Below are 6,168 nucleotides of genomic sequence, written 5' to 3' on the forward strand. Positions count from 1 at the left end.
TCAGAGCATAGAAATAAGGAGCTGCAGGTGCTGGTTTGAAAAAAAGACACAAAGTGCTGGAGTAACTCAAGTGAGGCAGCATCTCGGGAGAACATGGACAGGTGACGTTTTGGGTCGGGACCCTTCTTCAGACACACTCAGATATAGTCCGCAGCTCAGCTCACATCTGAAGGAATAGAGTCAACATTTCATGTTAAAGAACCCTTGTCTAAACTAACATGAAAACCTATTCTATGTCGCTCTTCTGGGTGAGACGCTAACTGCATTTCGTTGTCTCTGTACTGTACACTGCACAATGACAATAATATTGAATCTGAATCTGAATCTGAATCTCTGTTTCACATCCCACAGATGCAGCCTGATTTTCAGGCATTTTCAGTTTTAATTTCACATTTAGTTTGGTTTACACTTCAGTTTAGAGATACAGCACAGAAACAGGCCCTTCGGCCCACCGGGTCCGTACTGGCCAGCAATCCCCAAACACTAACACCATCCTGCACACACTAGGGACAATTGTCCATTTACCAAGCCAATTAACCTACAAACCAGTGGAGTGGAGGATTTGGAGTGTTGGTGGACACCGGATCACCCAGAGAAAACCCACACGGGTCACGGGCAAACTCCGTACAGACAGCACCCACAGTCAGGATCGAACCTGGGTCTCTGGCGCTGTGAGGCAGCAACTCTACCGCTGTGCCACCGTGCCGGACCTAATATCTTCTACCATCTGCAGTTTTTCTTGTGATTTTCAAGGTTAATTTTAAAAGAGAAAATTCACCAATAGAGTTCAATGCTTTGTAGGCTTTGTTAATGTTCCAACACTGAAAATGGACAAATTCCATAAAGGAATACATTCAGAAAAAAAATCATAGCTTTGGTATAAATACTGCACTCTGATCACTTTGTCTAGACATTGACTTCAATGGAATGAATGGTGTTGAGGGAGTATTGTCAGATGAAGCTCTGACAGCATTTGTCAATGATCATCAACTTTGAGTGCAGTTCAGGCCAGCCCATTACAAGAAGGTAACGGAGGATTTGAGAGCGGTGCAGAGAATATTCATGTCGTTGGAGCAGAATCCAGCCATTCAGCCCATCGAGTGCTGCTACGGTAGAGTTGCTGCCTTACAGACAGCACCCGTAGACCCCAGTCCGATCCCGACTACGGGTGCTGTCTGCACGGAGTTTGCACGTTCTCCCCGTGACCTGCGTGGGTCTTCTCCGAGATCTTCGGTTTCCTCCCCCACTCCAAAGACGTACAGGTTTATAGGTTAACTGGCTTGGGATAAATGTAAATTATCCCCAGTGTGTGTAGGATAGTGTTGGTGTGTGCGGGGATAGCAGGGCGGTGCGGACTCGGTGGGCCGAAGGGCCTGTTTCCGCGCTGTATCACTAAACTAAACTAAATTAAACACGCTGAGTCACTCCAGCTTTTTTTGTCTATCTTCGGTTTAAACCAGCATCTGCAGTTCCTTCCTCCACCTCTCCATGACAACTTATGTAAAATTATTATACTATAGTCATATATAATTATAATGTTAAAAAAAAGTTATTGTATGAAAATAATGATATTGTAATGATAATTTATACATCAATTTAATTATTGTTAAATTATTATTACTATATTAATTAGCAATATAATTGTTTGTTAATTATTATATATGATTTTAATCATTGTTATATGACATATATTCTTAAGGGGTTGGACAGGCTAGATGCAGGAAGATTGTTCCCGATGTTGGGGAAGTCCAGAACAAGGGGTCACACAGTTTAAGGATAAGGGGAAATCTTTTAGGACCGAGATGAGAAAAACATTTTTCACACAGAGAGGGTGAATCTGTGGAATTCTCTGCCACAGAAGGTAGTTGAGGCCACAGTTCATTGGCTATATTTAAGAGGGAGTTAGATGTGGCCCTTGTGGTTAAAGGGATCAGGGGGTATGGAGAGTAGGCAAGTACAGGATACTGGGTTGGATGATCAGCCCATGATCATATTGAATGGCGGTGCAGGCTCGAAGGGCTGAATGGCTTACTCCTGCACCTATTTTCTATGTTTCTATTTATGTCTGACCTACACTAAACTGAACTAATTCTTTCAAGAGATCGAACCCATCCAGCATCGGGCCGTGCTCCCATTTAATTCCTGCTGTCGGGAAGAAGGTACAGGAGCCTGGAACAAGGGGGGGGGGGGGGGGGGGGGGGGGGGGGGGGGGGGGCTGGAGATGTCAGCCGCGAGGCGCAAGTGCCGGTGGGTGAGTGAGCCGGGCTAATGCCTCCCGCACCTATTTTCTATGTTTATATGTTTTTAAATGAAAATAATATTATTATTATCATTTAATTATTCATATATTTACTATAGTACATTATTATTATTTTCATATAAATAATATAACTATTTATAATCATATATATTCTAATATATCATCAATATTATATAAATTGGTGGAAAATAATAATATAGTGATTATAATTTAGTAATTATGTAATTTATTATTAAATCATTATTACAGTATTATTATTTGTGTACAATATTGTTATTCTTTATTATCATAATATATTATACAGATTATTGTATTATGAAACATGGAAACATAGACAATAGGTGCAGGAGTAGGCCATTCGGCCCTTCGAGCCAGCACCGCCATTCACTATGATCATGGCTGATCATCCAAAATCAGTACCCTGTTCCTCCTTTATCCCCCATATCCCTTGATTCCGTTAGCCCAAATCTAAATCTCTCTCGAAAATAAATCTCTCTTGAAAAAATCCAGTGAATTGGCCTCCACTGCCTTCTGTGGCAGGGAATTCCACAGATTCACAACTCTCTGGGTGAAAAAGCTTTTCCTCATCTCAGCCCTAAATGGCCTACCCTTTATTCTTAAACTGTGTGACCCCTGGTTCTGGACTCCCCCAACATCGGGAACATTTTTCCTGCATCTAGTCTGTCCAATCCCTTACTAAATTTTGTATGTTTCTTTAAGTTTGCCTTTCATCCTTCTAAATTCCAGTGAATACAAGCCCAGTCGAACCATTATTTCATCATAAGTCGGTCCTGCCATCCTGGGAATTTTACCTGGTGAACCTACGCTGCACTCCCTCAATAGCAAGAATGTCCTTCATCAAATTAGGTGACCAAAACTGCACACAATACCAGGTGTGGTCTCACCAGGGCCCTGTACAACTGCAGTAGGACCTCCTTGCTCCTAAACTCAATTAAATGTTTATATTATATGATAATATTAACAATAATACTGAATATATAACAATTATTTTATGCTGTGCTGATCATCTGGAGTTGACCATCCAGCCTATGAGACTGTCACTGGATTACATAACTCAGGAATGCAGAGAAATGTCCCCACCTACTGTAACACAACAGTACATCCACAAACTGAACACCCTGACATTGAAAGCTGCCAAACATGGAACCACAGGATTAGCCAGTGCACAAGCAGGCTCTTCGGCCCATCAGGTGTGTACCAACCACCTACCACTATGTTGAAGTCACAGAGTCATACTGAGCCCTTCAGTCCATGCTGACCAAGATGCCCGTTCTCAGCACGCCCCATTTACATGTGCTTGCCTCTTATCACCCTAAGCCTCAAGCTGGTGAGGTTGTGACTGCCTAATTTAGTTAAGAACCGGTGCAAATTGGCTCCTCGAGAAACTTTAAAACTCGAAATTCAAATTTTTGTCAGGTCTCGGGTTTGATCTAGTTTCTGTTTCTTATTATTTTTTAGTTTTAGAGTGTGCATTCTTGTTTTATTTTGGTGTCTCGCATCTCCTCTTGTTTCAGGTCCCATTTCCTGTCAGGTCGTTTACCCTCATGTGATTATTGGCGCCGCCCTGATGTGTTTCACCTGTGTCTCGTTATCCCCTGCTAGTCTGTATTTAAGCCCTTTGTGTTTTAGTTCTAATGGCCAGTTTGTTGTGTATGTTACTTGGTATCACCTCGTTCCAGCTCTAGAAATCTTGTGACCTCGACCATTGCCTGTTTTTCGACCTCTGTTTTTTGCCTGCTCCTAGATTGTACTGTTGCCTCTGTTTTGCTTACCTGTGTACTGACTTGGACCGATTAAACTCTGAAGACTGATCTGCCCTGTGTCTGAGCCTGCATTTGTGTCCTCCTCCTTGTTCAGTTCTGATAATTTTTAGACTTTTCCATTACATAAAGCTTAACAGTTTTTTTAATTTTAATATGTTTTTGGAGGTTAGTACTGGTTTGCAAAAAGCGATGCCCGGTCACTTTGTTTTAAGCCCAGCTTTCACGGAAGCCCTCCAGAGTCCTTGTGGATTTCCTCCCCAGGGACACGCGGGCTCAGGCATGGGACCAGTGGGCACGGGCGTGGGACACGTGGAAAGAAGCGTGGGACACTCGGGCACGCATGTGGGGCACGGATGTAGGCCCAGAAGAGGGGCAGGCGTACTGGGTTAGGTGGTGAACATTGGACAACATAGAACTAGTGTGAAAGGATGTGGAAAGGAACGGCAGATGCTGGTTTAATCCGAACATAGACACAAAGTGCTGGAGTAACTCAGCGGGTCAGGCAGCATCTCTGGAGAGAAGGAATGGATGACGTTTCGGGTCGAGACCTTTCTTCAGACTGGTGATCGATGGTCAGTATAGACTTGGTGAGCCGAAGGGCCTGATTCCATGCTGTGCCTTCTAATTTGATTGAAAGATGCAGCATGAAAACAGGCCCTTCGGCCCACCATGCTCGTCCTATGACCATCGATCACCCGCTCACACTAGTTCTATGTTATCCCGCTTTCTCACCCACTCCCTACACACCAGGGGCAATTTCCAGAGGGCCTGCAAACCCGCATGGCTTGGGATGTGGCAGGAAGTCGGAGCACCCAGAGGAAGCGCAAACGGTCATAGGGGCGAACGTGCAAACTCCACACAGACAGCACCCGAGGTCAGGATCGAACCCGAGTCTCTGGCGCTGTGAGGTAGCAGCTCTAGAAGCTGCACCAACGTGACGCCCACCAATATCATTTAACCTCTGTGGAATCCAATGACCTTCTTCTGCTTCTTGCGTAGGGCGTGCACAGCCTAAAGTTGTAGGGCAACTTAGAAACATAGAAATTAGGTGCAGGAGTAGGCCATTCGGCCCTTCGAGCCTGCACCGCCATTCAATATGATCATGGCTGATCATCCAACTCAGTATCCCGTACCTGCCTTCTCTCCATACCCCCTGATCCCTTTAGCCACAAGGGCCACATCTAACTCCCTCTTAAATATAGCCAATGAACTGGCCTCGACTACCCTCTGTGGCAGAGAGTTCCAGAGATTCACCACTCTCTGTGTGGAAAAAGTTCTTCTCATCTCGGTTTTAAAGGATTTCCCCCTTATCCTTAAGCTGTGACCCCTTGTCCTGGACTTATCCAACATCGGGAACAATCTTCCTGCAACCAACCCCTTAAGAATTTTGTAAGTTTCTATAAGATCCCCTCTCAATCTCCTAAATTCTAGAGAGTATAAACCAAGTCTATCCAGTCTTTCTTCATAAGACAGTCCTGACATCCCAGGAATCAGTCTGTTGAACCGTCTCTGCACTCCCTCTATGGCAATAATGTCCTTCCTCAGATTTGGAGACCAAAACTGTACGCAATATTCCAGGTGTGGTCTCACCAAGACCCTGTACAACTGCAGTAGAACCTCCCTGCTCCTATACTCAAATCAAACTTGTTCTATTTGATTGTGCACGCCAGGTTGATTGCATTCGTCGAAACAGGGCGGACCACGTGAAGGTTGCAATCTCCCACCCCAAATCCAACAATGACCAAGATGGAAACAAGAGAAGAGAAGAGATTCAAACACATTAGGTTGCAAGGACAATTACAAACGTTCCATAAGCATGAGTCTGCATCAAATGTAATATTTATTTTTAATTTTCATAAGCGTACACGATTGTAACACAGTAAGTACGAAAATCAGACACAATGATTGACTTTACAAGATTTATTTCCCTGGAGATTGGTCTAGAATACAACATCAAGCAACACGTTGCAAGATAGAGTGGTGGATGTGCAGAGGGTGAAAGTCCAGGGCCAGAGGTCACGGCCTCAGAATTAAAGGACGTTCCTTTAGGATGGGGATGAGGAATTTCTCTAGTCAGAGGGTGGTGAATCTGTGGAATTCATTGCCACAGACGGCTGTGGAGGC

This window comes from Leucoraja erinacea, chromosome 12, assembly GCF_028641065.1.
Source record: "Leucoraja erinacea ecotype New England chromosome 12, Leri_hhj_1, whole genome shotgun sequence".
Classification (NCBI taxonomy): Eukaryota; Metazoa; Chordata; class Chondrichthyes; order Rajiformes; family Rajidae; genus Leucoraja; species Leucoraja erinaceus.